The 17,690-nt window shown below is 36.5% G+C and overlaps 1 non-coding gene across 1 annotated transcript; it reads right to left on the bottom strand.

Moving 5' to 3' along the window:
• Positions 1-1,955: 1,955 nt before the first annotated feature.
• Positions 1,956-2,027, bottom strand: TRNAA-GGC (transfer RNA alanine (anticodon GGC)). The gene has a single exon. It is a non-coding gene; the product is annotated as a tRNA-Ala (tRNA).
• Between the last annotated feature and the right edge of the window lie 15,663 nt (positions 2,028-17,690).

The raw sequence follows: 17,690 nt of genomic DNA, 5'->3' as shown, positions 1-17,690 counted from the left end.
CTTTACTGACCCTACCCATTTGTACATAAAGGCCACTTTAAGACCATCGTAGACCAGGGGCCACAACTAGAGGTTTGGTCAGCTGTGTCAAGCAAGCATTTTGGCACCCTCTTGTAATGTTGAAGAAGAGTTGGAAACGATTCAGAAAAGAAGCCATAATCGGTGTTCTTAACTAGGGACGGTTCTTTGGCCGGGCGACCTGCGCGGCTGTATGGGGCACCGCCAGGTGCGGATCCAGGTCGATGTGTCGGGAGAAGCGAATTGTGTAAGTTCGCTGGATCGTCCCGTATTTCACGGGACAGGAAAATTTTCCAATATTATTCAGTTCTTACCTATCGCCTCACCCCTGGTTCCGTTCCTGAGTAAAGGCAGACATCTTCAGCTACTGCGAATGGAACAGACGTGACTATCTTCACCTGCGAATGGAACAGAGGCAGAAATATTCAGCTGGGAAAGAAGCTGAGACAAACATCTTAAACTGTGAAATGAGTAGAGGCAGAAATGTTCAGCTCCGAATGGAGCGGAGGTACAGGCATCTTCAGCTGTGAATGGAATGAAGGCAGGTATCTTCAGCGGACTGTAGAAGCTGTAGAAGGGCCAGGGGAAAATCTGGCGTGGGGACCCATCAAAGAACCCAGTCTAGGGGGCCCCTACTCCAGGATGTGGGGGCCATGCCTTCGAATAAGAACTCATTTATCTATGAATAAAAGGCACCTCCACAAAATGAAAAGTCTGCTCTCTGGTTTTTTTTTTATATCGAGTGGTTCATTGAATACGGAATTAAAGAGCGCCCGTAAAGGGTTGGTTTGTGGGGGGGGGGGGGGCGGCATTGCATATTCATGAATTATTGTGGGAGAGGAAAGTGGCTCAAGTACCCTGAACCCCCAGGTCCTGACTTCTATGCTCAACATATTGTATAGTACATTGTATACATACGATAGATTTCTATGAACACGTACACGGCGGTGTACCAGTATCTGTACAAGTACCACTGTTTTAATTAATGTTTAATTTAAACTACATAGTAATTGATAAATTTTAAAAGCAAGATAAAAGTATAGTGCGTTCAGTCTGTAATCACGTGAAAAATAATCCCTGTGCATACGTAGTAAATTCCCTACAAGCTGTGTCAGACGGTAATGGTCACACTCACATCCCTATATAAACTTGAAGGGCAATGCGGTTAAGAAGCGTACGCCGGCCTTTGAAGGGGAGCACAAAAGCCTTAGGGTAGAGGGTCGCAATGAATTTCTTGAAGATAAATTTTGAGTGTTCAGCCGTCAAATAGCAGTGAAATTAACAAAAAACTGATTATAACAATAATATTTTTTTAAGGAGTTTTTTTTAATTTTATCTTCTATTTTTTTTATCTTCGGCGGATAGAAGCAGAGGGACTCGTGCCCCCCCCCCCGCGACTGCGCACTTCTCTGGTCCCAATATGCGTTAAAGTGGGTTGGTGCACGCAAATTTTCCAAAAAACACATTTTTCTAATTTTTAAATTTTTAAGTACTATGAAGTTTTGTGCGTCAAACTCTGTTCAAGTTTTTGTTCTACATATACCAAAAAATTATTTCTAAAATATTTCAATATGAACTACTGACAGGCATTACACGTTCATGTTTTTTACTGAAATTCGTTTTTCCTCAAAACTAAGTTTTTTGTTAGTTAAGGAGCCTGTTTTTTCGAACACCACTCATTCAAATGTCTTGAAACTGTGTGTCTCTGAACACTATAGTGTTACATACTTTAACACGAGGATTTTATTTTTATTGAAATTAATTTAAAAATTTTTATGGCACAAAATATGGGTGATTTTTGAAGAAGTGGCATGTTTTGATGTTAAAATTCGAGAAAAAAAATAATCAACAATTAAAAAAGTATAAGCTGGTACAAGATTCATCGAAAGACTGGTTATTTGTGGAAATGAAGATTCCGAAGGAAGAAAATTCATCACCGCCCCCACGGGGACTCGAACCCCGGTCTCTCGATTGCCGGACGAGTGCTCTACCATCTAAGCTATGGAAGCAGATAGAATATTTCAACCTTGGAGCGTATATATGTGTTGAAAGGCACCGTACATGGACGGCGTCAACAATCAACTAATAGCTCGTGAATGACAAAGGCCAACCAGATGGCCATATGCATATACAGTAGAAACGTCCTCTCCACTTGCCAATACAAGATTCATCGAAAGACTGGTTATTTGTGGAGATGAAGATTACGAGTCCCCGTGGGGGCCGTGATGAATTTTCTTCCTCGCAATCTTCATCTCCACAAATAACCAGTCTTTCGATGAATCTTGTATTGACAAGTGGAGAGGACGTTTCTATATGTATAAGCTCGTGTTCAAGTATGTAACACCATGGTATTGAGAGACACACAAAGTTTCAAAAGTGTTCCTTACCTAACAAAAAACTAAGTTTTGAGGAAAAACGAATTTTAGTGAAAAAAATTAGCATGTGTAATGCCTGCCAGTAGTTTATATTGGAATATTTAAAAAATAATTTTAGTATGGGTAGAACAAAAACTTGAACAGAGTTTGACGCAGAAAACCTCGTGGTTCTTAAAAATTGGAAAATGTGTTTTTTTGGAAAATTTGCGTGCACCAACCCCCTTAAGAGGTGGGGAGGAGGGAACAGAGCTGATGAAATTTTGTCGAGAAGTGAGGGGAGGGGTTTTCCTGACAAGGAGGAGGGAAGGGGGGGCTCAAAAATACCTAGAAATCTGCTGACGTAATACTTGAATGGTCTCTAAACGTCAGCGTTATTTAAAAATACAGATCTCACAATCGGAAAGTTACGCTACCATTAGATAAAAAAGGAAAACGAGTGTTTGGGAAATTAATTACGTAATAGCAGATTTAATCTTTTCAAAAGGAAGAGAAAACTTCACCCAGAATATATGCCCTTTAGCACAGGGCATTCAGATTACAGTCTTCCAATGATGAGCGACTTTTACACACTGATAAATTACCGCTTTTCTCTCTCTCTCTCTCTCTCACGAATGATACCGTATTCCTGGTTCCCCCTGCGGCTATCATTTTCCACGAGCTGAATCTTCTTCTAAAAGAGGTCTTTAAAGACGAACTATGTTACCTCTCGTAAACAATGCTGTTTGCATAAGTTCAAAGTGCATATGACATGCATTATACAGTTGGTAACAGGAAACTAAAGCTAGGTAAAGAATTCTTCTTGAACCTGGATATGAGATCATTTTAGTTTTTTAAATATGTTAATTAATAAAATTCAGTTATAGATGTTTCGGCCCTGTAAAAGTGTTCACTGCAGTGAAACACCGCTTTTCAAAACTGTTTCCTTACGTATGTATAAAACTGATTATAGCTTTCTTTGGTGGAAGTGTGGTGTGGTGAAGATACACAAGGTGATTCCTCAAATCCCCTGCCGCATTTAGGAAATGAGTCCAAGTACCGTTATGACGAACGCCAAGAGACCGGAGGAATTACTTCGTTAAAACGAAATTTCGTTATAAAGGAATTCCAGGTTACCTAGCATGGTTCCTATGTAAACTTATTTGGAGGATTAGAAAAGTGTTCGTTAAAACGAGATTTTCGCCATAACGGTATTCGTTAAAACGGGATTCAACTGTATATGACTCAGATACGTCATTCATGCTGCAAGGGATTGTATAGTAATTAAATTATAAAATTAAGTTTTTATGCTGATAACCAGGACCGTCCTTTTAACATTTTACGGGGGGGGGGGGGGACAAAGCACATGTACTCAATGTATGTATATGTACATATATTTGTATATACCATTTTTAGTGTATTGTCAAAAGCCGGAAGGGGGCGGGGGGTATCCAAAAAAACCCAAGTAGAAAGTTCTACTGTTTCCCTGTCTCTGCTGAGGCAAACAAAAACAAAAATTCTTCCACGCTTAAAAGTATTATATTTACTGAGATATTTGATTTCCAAAATCGGAGGAAAGTTGGGAGAGAGCAGGGAAAACTAACGGACACAACACTTCTTTCCCTTATTTATGCTTTTCTTTCCCAACTTTCCTCCGATTTGTGAATTCTTATATCTCAGCAAATATCGCACATTCAACGAAGACGGCAAATATTGACAACAACTTTCTAATTGAGACAGAGTGTCCGTATGAAAAAAGTTAATTTTTTTAATTTTAATAAGTATACAAGAGCCCTTACAACATGAAATGATGTATTTGAGTTCTACAGGTTTTTTTGGATCATTTTCCTAAAGTCTATGTCTTTTTGGAGTTCAGACACTTTTTTTCTCGAATTTCTAGAAAAATACTTGGCAAATCGTTCTGAAATTTCGGTCACGTGAACCCTATGTTTTTACTCATAATTTTCAGTGAGAATTCAGTGCATTTAGGGGCCCGAAAAAAAAGAGAGAAAAAAAGGCTTTTGATCAACCCTGTATGATAAAAAAAAACTGAAAATAACTTGTCTTTTTCACAAAATATTGCACTAATTTTGTGCAATACTTTTGTGAAATCTCATGAGAATAGCACGTATATTCACAAAGATATAAATGTTTTCTATAAAAACTCCAACGTTCATCGCATGTTTTCCGCTTATAACACGCTGCTTTAAGTAATTTTAATGAAATTTACATAAACATTGGCACTACACGTGAGACACCCTGTGTAGGAATTTATTATTCAATGAGATATGAGCATTTGAAACGAGTATGATCAGCGTAAATGAGTTTTTAATCGCGCATGCGAAGAAAAATATCGATTTCATTTTTTCATAATTTTATTCTCAGATATACAGGGTGATTCAAAACTCAACGTGCAAACTTTTAGGCGAGGTAGAAAACACAAAAACAAAACAGAAACCCCCAACCCGATTAGCGGGAGGATAAACGGAGATGCAGAAATGACAAGCCAATAATGGGCGCAAAAACTCTTTATTTAGCGATACATTACGCGAGGACAGTACGTGTACACATTAGGTTTCACAAATGCTCAATGTTCTTACCATCCGCAGTTATGCACAAAAAAAAGTGATACATTCCTATGTGATTCTGTTTTGTTTTTGGGTTTTCTACCTCCCCTGAATAGCCGCTGTGGTGGTCGAGTGGTTATAGTGACGGACTCGCGATGCGAGGATACGGATTCGAACCCCACAGTGGTGGTCGGCTGAAGTTGGTTTTCTGTGGTTCCCAACTTCAAGGCGCAAATGCGAGCCGATCTCCCCGTTAAAAAGTCTCGCCACAGAGAGCAACAGTCCTACAACGATAAATCATTCAATCATAACACTTCACTCATAGTTAGAAACAACTGGTGGCAGATGGCAGCACTACACATAACAAGCATTACAGAGAAACAAAAAAAACTTCACGTCAGGTTTCACTACACGTACACGCACATTCCTGCATGTACCGATTCGTTGGGGGGTTCCGCGGGGTTGGGGGGTTGTGTGTGGGCGGGGTGCATGTGTGGTGTAGCAGTAGTAGGTAGGGCCTCCAAAAAATGGCTCGGGGATCCAGGATGTTCTTAGGTCAGCCACCTCGTTGGGCAATTTGCCTGTTGTGGCGTTGTGTTTGTACTTGTACTTTGTAAATGTTTGTACGTTGAGTTTTGAGTCACCCTGTATAGTGCATCTTATATAAATATTCCAGTTGAATGTGGTGAAAATTCAGAAAGATATACGCGATATCGTAAGCACGTGGGTGGTAAGGGATTTTCCTCAAATTGGTATTTCGATCATTTTCTGCCCTTTGATTATTTCGTTTAGTTTCTTCATTTTAGCATCATAAACGTGTGTTATGTTCAAGCATTTCTCTTACATAGCACACATGTCTTCGCTCATTCGAATAAAGCTGTCAGCTTACTTCTTAAACAATCAAATAACATAAAATAATACAAAAAAACCAATTTGTGGAAAATCCCTTATCATACAGGTAATTTCAGCCAGTAACTTGAATTAAAACTCATGATATCATCTACAACACATCTCCCTGAATTTTCACGACTTTCAGCTGCAATTTTTATGTAAGTTGCACTTTGCATCTGCTAACCAAATTATAAAAAAATAAAATACAGTTGAGAATCCCGTTTCGACGAATACCGATATAGCGAAAATCTCGTTTTAACGAATATTTCTCTAATCCCCTAGATAAATTTAGCAAAAAACCTAGAATTACTTTATAACGAAGTGTTTTTTGCTTTCGTTATAACGGGATTCGACTGTTATATTTTCTGCGCATGTGAGATTAAAAACCATTTATAAATATGCTCATATTTCATCGAATAATAAATTGTCAAATTCTAAATTCCTACTCAGGGTGTCTCATGTACAGTGCTAACTTTTCTATACATATCATATAAATATCAGTTAAAAACTCAGCATGTTATAAGCAGAAAATATGCGATGAAAGTTGGAATTCTCGTAGAGAGCATTTATATCTTCGTGAATATATGTGCTATTTTACTAAAAACACACAAGCATTGCACGAAGTTAGTATAATATTTTGTGAAAGTCACAAATCATTTGCAGTTTTTTTTTTTTTTATCATAGTACAACGGTTGATCAAAATTTAATAATTTTTTCGATCCCCTAAATGCAGTCGAGACTAAATTTTCACAAGTGCAAGCATAGGGTTCACGTGCCAAAAATTTCAGAACAATTTGCCTAGAAAAATTTCTTCTAGAAATTTGAGAGATCGCCTAAACACCAAAAAAGAAAGCAATCTTTTGGAAATATATAGTATATGCCTCTAGGACCAACTGTTCGCCAGTAAAACGCGGCAAAGGGAATTAAGTAGGGCTGGGAATCGATTAAAATTCTTAACTGGTTAATCGAAACTTTTTAACCGATTAATCGAATTTTAATCGAATATTTTCGTGACTATATAATATTAATAGATGCTATAGAAACATAATTTATTCATTTCACTCACGTATTCGGTAGATGTAAACAAATATAGGAATCGGCTAAGAAATTAAGGCTGCCCATTTCAAGCAATTTAATATGCCAAACACTTGTGATTTCTTCAAATAATAATTTCCAAAACTTGCAACTTTTTCACTTGGATCTTGTTATTTTTGGCTATTATTCACAGATTTCGAAACTACTTTCGATTATACTGTTGCTTGTTTTCCTAGAAACTCCTATCGAATGGTACTTGTGGGGAGAATGAACTGATGCTCCCAAGAATACGAAAAACTAATGTTTACAGTGGAGACAATGAATTTTGATCGTCTTCTAAAACTCACACTAAACTCAATTTGAAACTGAAATTATCAGTTTTTTCGTTGAATCTAGTTTAGTACAAATATTGATTCAAATATTTTTAAATATGGCCGCTTATACAAGTTATCTGCATAGAACATGATTTATAGAACATCCAATCGGTTTTAAAAAAAAAATCAAGTTATTTCAAAAACTTTTAATCGAATTGATCGATTCGATTAACTCAACTGAAATTTTTAACTGCGATTAACAATTGATCGATTAATCGGGTCGGTTAATTGGACCAGCCCTAGAATTAAGTAATCGCCCTGAATGAATTACATTATCATACTACAGTAGAATTATATTGATTATTTCAATTATTTTTTGTGAAAGCAATAATGCATGTCCAATAAACTTGTTTACCGTTTCTGAATACCCTCGAAGAATAAATCAAACTCCCCCCGTGTGGCAGATTCATCCAATGACCAATTTGAAATTCCATCGGACAATCAATCGACATTCTCACGCCTGTTTAACGATTGTGATTGCTAGTCAGTAGAACTGAATATCGAATACTGAATTCTATTATACCTCGGATTTAATGGGAACGTGATTGCCTTATGAAGGTCCGATTCGCATGGAAATTCCCGATTACCCAAGATGTATCCATCTATCTTAAACTAATAATTACTCTTAGTTTAAGATTCTGATATAAAGAGCCCATTATATATTCAAATAATTTAATATGAAAAAAAACAACGATTTAAATGTGTATAATTATGAAATTTGTATACACACAGGGTGTTTTTGTAATTAAAGTCCCCATACTCTGCGAAAAGTTTTTCTCAAAAACTAAAAACTTATCGGAAGCAGAACGTTTTCTAGATATCTTAATGAGACCATGGGAGATTCGTGCAATTAAAAATACTTCAGTTTTCGACCACCAGGTTAAAACCGGCGTGTTTTTCCCCCCATGGTCCATACAGGGTATATATCAATTTTCAATGGAATACATCCACCAGAATGAGCAGCATATAGGTCTGAGTAATATTAGTAAACTGAAACTGATACATCAGTATATAATGAGACTAACTACTACTTAACCGTACATGCACCTCGTAGACATTCCTCAACGGAATTTCTAACGAATTGGTATATACATGCCGGAATACTACTTTACCGCACACCAACTCCGGTCATATATCGCCATACGGCGATTTCCAACCAGTGTTGTTGGGTGGGAAATGAAGGCATCATCCGTCGGTTGTCACCCCAGGCTCGATAGGCTTGTTTCTGACGTTCTACGCCCGGATTATCCATGGACTTTGACGGTTACCTTCACAGTGGAAGGCGATCATCTTACCACTGCGCCACTCGGGCGTTATTCCGGAATACTGACACTGCTGAGGCCTGCTACAGTATACTGATACTGTTCGGACTTTTATAGCACTCGTTCTGGTGGACGTATTCCACTGAAAATTGAAAAATATACGTTACATGGACCATGGAGAACATTTGAGCGCTGAAATAAAACCAATCAGAATTTGAATAAGGTTATGAGCCTTATCTTCAGGAATGCCCATATTCAACAAAAGTTCTCGCACAACATTGGAAAAGTTCTCGATGTTGTTCTTCTGTGAATTCTCCACTGTTTCATTAGTAGTTGAAGACACACAAACTGAATGTACAGACACATCAGTTTCATCAACGACAAGGTAAGCTTCTGGCATTTGCCTGTTTACAGAATTATTATTAGATTTGGAAAGTTCAGACGGCTTGACTATGTGATCGCCGAGAGGATCATCGCAATTATTAAGATGTTCGTTGAATTCAAGAATTACATCTGTGAAAATAATTCCAAATTGATTATTTTTGTAATTTAATATTTTCACTTCCTCGGCTTCGTTATACTTTCAAGTGATCACATCTACACATCAGCCAGGTGACCTGGCGTACTGTAACAGATCACGCAAGCGGCCCGCGCCGCAATTTTAAATCCTTTAAGCAGTCCTTGGCTGCTGTATATACAGGGTGTCATGTAAGCTCTAACTCGGCCTTTATCTCATCAACCATTTGTTGTAAAGGAATGTTGTTTCAGTTTAAAAAATTGCTCGAAATGTGTTAAAAAATCACCCTGTACCATTATCGAGAGTGAAAATACAGTGTGTCTCGAAATAACAAAAATCTATATCTTTACATGGATGCCCTGTCGTAATATATCCAATTAGAGAAAGTTGTTGTCCTGTCTCTTCTGAGGCAAACAAAAAATTTTAGCGTTTCAAGTGCAATATTTGCGGAGATATTCAAAAATTGGAGAAAAAGTTGGGAAAGAACAGAATTTATGAGGGAAAGGAGCGTTGTCCGTTGGTTTTTGCTGCTCCTTCCCACATTTTCTCCGATTTTTGAATTCAAATATGGCATTTTCAAATTCGGAATTGTTTTCTGTTGGACTCAGGAGACAGGACAAAACCTTTCTAATTGAAAGTTAGAGGACAGGGTTACGGACCGTATAAAAATTTAGCTTTTTTCTTTAATTTGTTACACACTGTACACTTTCACTTTCAAAACTGCTACAAGGTAATTTTTTAAAACATTGCGATAATTTTTTAATTGGAATCATACCTCTACGACGGCTGTTGATGAGATAAAGGCCTGCGTTAGCACTCACAGGACACCCTGTATATTGTTTTTTCTACCCCTGATATAATAATACAATACATGTATGAATTGTCATGGACTGTGTTGTACAGTAGTACAGCATACTAGTAAAATTTATCATGTTTTCCAACGACGTGACGCTTGGGTGTTATGCATAATGGCTGGTAAAATTGATAATTTTTCACTAATTATTAAATTTACCAACGATGCTTGGGCCTATTATGCATAATCACCTGTAAAAGTGATAGATTTAAGGAAACTTATCAAATTTACCAGCGACGCTTGCGTACTATGCATAATCACCAGTGAAAGTGATAAATTTAGGGGAAGTTATCATCTTAATAAAATGATTGTAAACTATACATAATAATCGGTTATTATATAGTCACTTAAAAATGCACGTATTAATGAAAAAATCTGCGCTGTCTTAAAAAATGCAAAAATAAGTTCTTAAAATACAAAACGTGCACTTAAAATGCCAAAATATGCACTGCAAATCCCAAAATAATAACCGGTTATTATGCATAATAACTGTATTTATGGACCAGGGGGGGGGGAGGAAGAAAATTCAATAAAAAAAAGCGCCACTTTTTCCCCTGGCGGGTTTGAAAAATTCAACTGTTTGTTATTACATTAATATTAATTTCACTCCCATGTTCTCATTAAGTTATCCTAAAAATTTGGCTGTATTTAGATGAGTAATTTTTTGAGAAAAACTGCTCAGAGAGTATTGGAACTTTAATTATAATCACTACAGCCCGGATTATATGCACTGAAAAGGGGTAAATATGCTCTAACAATAGGCAAATCTTATATATAAATGTGAAAGTATGTATGTATATACCAAACAGGACCGGGATTGAACAGTAGGCTACTTTAAAAGTTCGTCAGAGCTGGGTAAATGCCCGAAATGGGCGAAAAACTGTCGGACAACAATGGTTTTGGAGCCTCAACAATTCCTTTCGGAACTTTTACTTTGGTTACCGTGGTTTCCTAACAATGCGTTTCAGACATGAATATATGCCTTTACAATGGTTTGTCACACCTTTAATTCTGTTATTATAACAGTTTATTCCTTTATAACGGTTTGTAAGTTTTCCAATCCTCCCAGTAATTGAAGAAAACCCGGGAAGAGCGCCGGGTATTTCTGCTAGCCTATATACAGGGTGTTCTGTAAGTGTTAATGCGGTCTTTATCTCATCAACTGTCCATCGTATAGGTATAGTTTCAATTTAAAAAATGCGTAAAAGGCGTTTGAATAATATTCGCTGCACAAGCTGGACGTATGACGTCGCTGAAAAAACTGGGAATAAAAATGTTCAACGCCAACTGATGAACTCAATGCTTGCCTCAAATCATCAACACTCTGGCACGAAGTTAAAAAATTATCATTATCCACCAACGTGCGAGTTCAACTGCAAAATGACTCAGCACTGCTATCATTTTCACATCAGTTGACCAACCAGTAGACCCAACAACTGGACCGATTACGTTCCCAAATGGATTTTGCCAGTTGTTAAACTCAGTTCAAGAACTTTCAGACAAAGTCTTCCCAAACATTCAACAAAATGACCAAAACCATGAGTGGCTTTGTGAGAAAGCGATTCTGGCACCGAAAAATGACAGTGTGAACAAGATCAACGAAAAAATCCTAAAAATTATTCCAGGAGACTCCACATCTTACAAATCCGTTGACACTGTCACAGACATTTAGTTCTGTATCCTGCAGAATTTCTGAACTCCTTTGGATATTCCGGGTGTGCCACCACACAATTTGACCCTCAAAGTCGGAGCACCTATAATGCTTTTAAGAAATTTGGACACACCGAGACTCTGCAATGGCAGCAGACTCTGTGTGAAGAAATTGCACAATTACATCATCGAAGCAACGATTCTAACTGGATGTGCCAAAGAAGGAGAAGAAGAAATCTCCATTCCATGTATCCCAATTATCACTGAAGAAATGCCATTCACTTTCAAGCGATTACAGTTTCCGATTCGTTTAGCTTTTGCTATGACAATCAACAAAGCGCAAATCCAGTTATTAGCAGTGGCAGGTATGAACTTACTTGAGCCCTGTTTTTCACACGGACACCTTTTCGTCACCTGTTCGCGTGTTGGTAATCCTAAAAGTTTGTACATCTACACACCAGATGGACAAACAAAAATATTGTGTATCCACAAGCGATTGCCTGAAGATTTTAATTAAAATATTTAAAAGTAAAAGTAATTTTCTCTTACTTGATGCATAAATTTTTTTGATTAAGAAATAATTAATAAGCTATACATATACAAATTTTTTACGGGGCGGGCAACGTCACCGCGTATCAGCTAGTATGCACATAAAAATGAAAAAAATATGCACGGTTGTAAGGGGGCGGCAGCTTAGGCTTTAGTTAGACACCCAACATTTTTTAAAATCTCCAATACTAAAAATTCTCATGACCATAACCAAATTTAATGTTTAGCTGACACTGTGCACTACAAAACTTTTGCCGCCCTTCTCTCGCCCTTGTCTAATTTTCTTAACCATTTATTTCTTAAATTTTCCGGGTTATAGCAACACCACCTATAGAACAAGGCCTCCGCAAGAAGCTTGCAACGTTAGTAAAGAAAGCCATTTCTCCTATTGCCATTGGGATATACTGCAAAAAGAAATGGTAAAGATATCGCATGTGTCGGCCTGCTATATCCAATGGCAATAGGTGAAATGGCTTTCTTCAGAGACGTGCAGTGCCGTCTTAACGCTTGGGGGCCCCTCCGGGCACGGCTCGGGGGCCTCAAGAGAAGAGGGCCCCACAAAAATTAAATCTGTTTGAAATTTTCTAGAATTAACCAGGTGGGGCCTCAGAAAAATCACTTGGCCCGGGGCCCATGATGCTCTCTTTTGACCAGGTCTCTTGCTTTCTAGGTCACGTTTTGGTAACCCACGCTGGCACACTGTTTTGGTCACTCACGGGCTTGCAAACTCAAGATCACTGTTTTTGGTCACTCACATGCTAGCAAGCTCTATGTGCCTCGTTTGGTCACTCGATTACTCAGTCCCTCTCTCTCTGGGAAAGGCTAATTTATAGTATTGTAAATTTTGGTGCTTTTCTCTCCCATTACACTGATTTTCTTGATCACTCATTTCTCGAATCTGCTACCATGGTTTCACGAACACCCTCTGTAAACACATAACATCATGCTTTTGATCCCCACCTTGCAGACAAAGATGTTGAAAAAACGTCAGGGAGACAGAGATTTGGGACGGTAATACCAGAAACAAGAAAGTATTCTATCGCAACGGGCAAATGTGCGTTTTGATGACCTCATCTAGTAATTCAAGGATGACGTCACTCTCCGCTACCATACGAAGGTTCGCAACAGCCAGTTGTTAAAAAACCTTCGTATGGTAGCGGAGAGTGACGTCATCCTTGTATAAGTCGTCATCTGGTGGCAGCGTCAGCAGTTGTGAGCTTGGCCTGAGTCTGGTCCGGCCGTCCATGTACGGTCCCTTTCAGTGTACACGAGCTCCAAGGAAAGATTGAGAGACTCTGTGCCTCTGTAGTCTAGTGGTCTAGGGTGTTCACCCGGAAAGTGAAAGGACGTGGGTTCGATTTCCCGCAGGGGCACAGTTGAATTTCCTCGTTCCAAAATATATCTTCGCAACAGCCAGTTGTTTAAAAAACCTTCTCATCTAGTAATGTTTCTGGAACGGCTCAATGAAGGCAAATTAAGAATTCGGCTTCTTAATTGTCCGATCTCTGGCGCAGGAGAAACGGTTTTAAAAATAATTTTCAAATAATAAAAGTCACCTCGTTAATATTTTCTCTTTACCGGGTAAGTGTCACTGATGATGACTTATCAACAAGAGCTGAAATGTGATTTGAGTTATCTGGCATAATTCAGAACAGTAAAATGATTCTAGACCAAAAAAAAAACAAAAAAAAAACGGAACAATATTTTTTTAAATCTGGACGTATGGTCACGTACATTCCATTTATAAAAAGGTGAACTATTTGTATGTGCGTGTGTTTTTTTTTCCCCTCAGTAGCTTTATCAGGGTCCCCAGTGCAAAAGCACTGTCAACCTTCCGCAAGAGTCTTCTTTAGGAGCGACAAATGAGGCTTTGCATCCGGGTGACAGGTAAGCTCGAGCCGCCCCTGTTTCCAGTAAAATAATAGACATATTGAGATAAAATATACAAAGACATGCATAATATAGCATTGGGGTTTTTTTTTGTTTGGAACCGTAAAGATATATTGTCACAATTCTGTCTGAGAAAGTACTAAAATTTTCTTCGACTTATTTTATATAAAAAATCTTATTTATTGAGGTTGAGCGACATCTTGTGGACATAATTTATCTTTTTTTAATAAACTTTTCCGGTTGCGAATAAAATCCGGACAGCACAGTGTGACATGTGTAGGCTGACCGTATTTCTTCCAGAAACATACGGGCCATTTAGATCCAAAATACGAAAAATCAAGTTTCCGCTGTAAATGATGCCGAAGGTAAGCGAAGTTACCAAATTTCCAAAATGGACAATGGCAAGAAACGAAGCATGATCGTAAATCGCAGTGGATTTAAATGAACAGTAATTAAAAAAAAAAAAATCATTTCATACGACAAATGTGCGAAATGAATATTCTATTTATAGTCATAATAATCATAATGTAATTTATAATTTGGGGAAACAACTAAAATTTTTGTATATGTTTATCATTAAGGTATCCGACTACCTTTCTTGTCACTTTTCTTTAAAATGGTTCTGGAGTGAACATTAAATACATTTTTTGATAGAAAGTGTCTCGAAATGGTGAAAACAGTGACAAATTTTTGTCTATCTATTATATTTTCCATGAAAAAGTCGGTTTTATGTCAAATTTTAGGCAAAATTCATGTGATATTCAAAACACGATTGCAAAAAATTTTATTAATGAAATGTTTTGTGATTTTCACAGTGCATTTAGCTAGTGATGTGGCAAGTTATGAACCAAAATTTAAAGGATTGCATGATGTGTTCAAAAGTTAGACCAAAATATGTTTAAGTACGTGTGAATTTTATTGAAATTTCACCCTACATTTTGTCTATAAAACACTGTAATTCAAAACATATATGTGATAGACCTTAGATTTTGGTTCATAACTTCAACAATGTATAGCAAAATATCACATTAAAATTTCGTAAGGATGCAATGCATCAATTTTTACAAATCATGTCACAAACTCAAGTAAAATGTCAAAAAATAGCATTCTTCGTAAAACACGTTTAAAGTCTTCATTTGTGTATTACTTGCATGTAAAAACGCAACACTAAAGTGAATTTAACTTTGATTCTAAGCATCATATAAACAAAACAAGGCCTGTTTTGGAATCACAACAAATAGGGCTTTTATAAAAAAAAAATCCATATTTTCTTCCAAAATGACGTTTTCAACGTAGTCGGATACCTTAACTGAAATATGCTGTTTGATAAGCCAATTGAATCTTAGTCCTGAATACATTTTCACAATTCATATAATACATAATCATAACTTTTTTTTTGTAAATTTTGTGTATTTGATCGTAATTTAAAAATTAATTTCACATAAACACAAGTTATTCTATTCCAATTTTTATGTCTAATCTTATTCTTCTTTAATTATTCATTATAAATAATCTCTTTCTTCGCATACACACGTGTTTCATTTTTTATTTAATCATATTTTAGATTAGAATTAGGAAATTTAATGATCAAAACAATGTTATTTTTCACTTTTATTCCCTCACAATCGAAAATTAAAACCACTTTCCTTTTTATGAATTTTAGAAAAAATAAATTAATTTGATTTCTTTTGTGCCAAAATTTGGTGATCGTAAATTAATAGGATGTTTATTATAAAATTCTAACGTTTATATACAAAAAGAGGAAAAAGGATCATTTCGTTTCCCTCTAAATTTCCAAAACAATTACGAAAGTTCCGAATCAAAAGTACATAAACAATAGTATCACTTCCTAAAAATAAATCTAGATGGAAACCGAGAAGTTACGTTGATAAAAGGAAAACAAAAACACATATCACTGACAATATCCGTGTAAGCGAAATGATATCTTTAATTTCTTCACGTTATTTAATACTCGAGCAATCACAAAAAGCAATTTATTTGGGAAAAGGGTAAAGGTATCATTTTTTTTTTTTGGAACAAATCCACCACAAAAACCCCTCAAATAAACAAATAAATTAATATCTACAGGAAAAAAATAATAATTTCATATTTTTTGTTGTTGTAAAAGATTGACTTATTTCTGGTTGAACACGATCATTGAAAAGTAAAAATATCACCTGAATCGAAAATAATATAAATTTTATTGATGAGAAAAATGAAATTCAGAAAAGAAATTGAATGATTATTCTTTTTTGAACAGTACTTTAACTATGCACAGGGCCCTGTTGGAAGGGAGGCCCAGAATGTGCTTAAATGCAAATTCTTGCACAGGGCACGGGAATGGCTAGTTACGGCTCTGACTTCAAATATTACGCTCAAAATATTTTCAGAGTATGGAATTTTTTTAAATTTATGTTAAAGTATATATTCGAAGTAATTATGTTTTTTTTTATTATTCAAATTTAACGGTGTTGAATAACTTCTGACGTTTAAATAACCTAAATACAAATACAACGCCGCAATAGGCAAAATGCCCAACGAGCTGGCTGAGAAAAATTTGCTCATAACATATTAATATGGATACTATATGTTTCTGAAATACAGCAACCCAATTAAAAATGCAATTATGAAAACTAAAAGCATATGCACATGATAATATCTATCTATATATATAAAATTGATTTTCTGTCTGTCTGTGTGTGTGTATGTTGTCTATACAAATCTACAATTTTAGATCAATCGTCGCCAAATTTTGCATGTATACCAAATGGGACCCGAATTGAACGATAGGCTACTTTAAAATTTCGTCAGACCAGGGCAAATGCCCCAAATGGACAAAAAACTGTCGGGCAACAATGGGGGCCTCAACAATCACTTTCCGAACGTTTACTTTGGTTACCGTGGTTCCCTAGCAATGCGTTTCAGACGTGTATATGCCTTTACAACGGTTTGTCACTTCTTTAATCCTGTTAGTATATGTATATGCGTAATAGTTTATGCCTTTATAATGGTTTGCCACATTTTCAATCCTGCCAGTAACGAGGCTTTTTGAATAGACGCCATAATCATCATCAGCATCGCTTTAAGGGTCAGAAAAAGGGTGATCCTCATAGAAATCAGTGTTAAAATTGCCGATTTTACTGTAGAAATGCGGAAATTCAGTGGGGTTTTCTGTCACATCAAAAATTTTAAAAATTGCATAGAATTCTCGATTTTTGAAATATTGAGTTCGCTTAAAGATATATGAAGCCCAGGAGATCAAATATGAAGTAATTAACCGGACCTACTTTTAAGGTGAATATTCATGCAATAACATTGATTTCAACTTTTTATTTATATCTTCTCAAGCATGAAAATTAATGTCTCCGTATTGTCTTTTGATATTCAACTGCATAAATTCATAGTTTAGGTTGTTCTAAAATTAATTATGGGCCCGTAAAGTACATCGAAGAAATTCCGCAGCTTCAATTAAGAATTTTTGAAAGCTGAAATAGGCAGAGATGGATAACTTGAAGTTCAGAAGTGGGGGGGGGGGGATCGAAATACCTAGCACCCCGTAAAAAAGGAAAACAAATATACATTCATTTCTATGTTTCTTTAAATCTAGATTTGTTTATTTCATGAAGTCGCGCAGGAGTTCACCATATTGTTAACTTGGACACGGTTTGCATGTCCCTCAAAGAAAGAGGGAGATATCACGTGATCCAAACACCCTCATTGAAGAAAACCCGGG

Source organism: Pholcus phalangioides, unplaced genomic scaffold (assembly GCF_987345545.1).
Source record: "Pholcus phalangioides strain wild (caught in Gottingen) unplaced genomic scaffold, Ppha-v1.0 ptg000008l_1, whole genome shotgun sequence".
NCBI classification, from domain to species: Eukaryota; Metazoa; Arthropoda; class Arachnida; order Araneae; family Pholcidae; genus Pholcus; species Pholcus phalangioides.
This window is presented reverse-complemented; position numbering and strand designations above follow the sequence as displayed.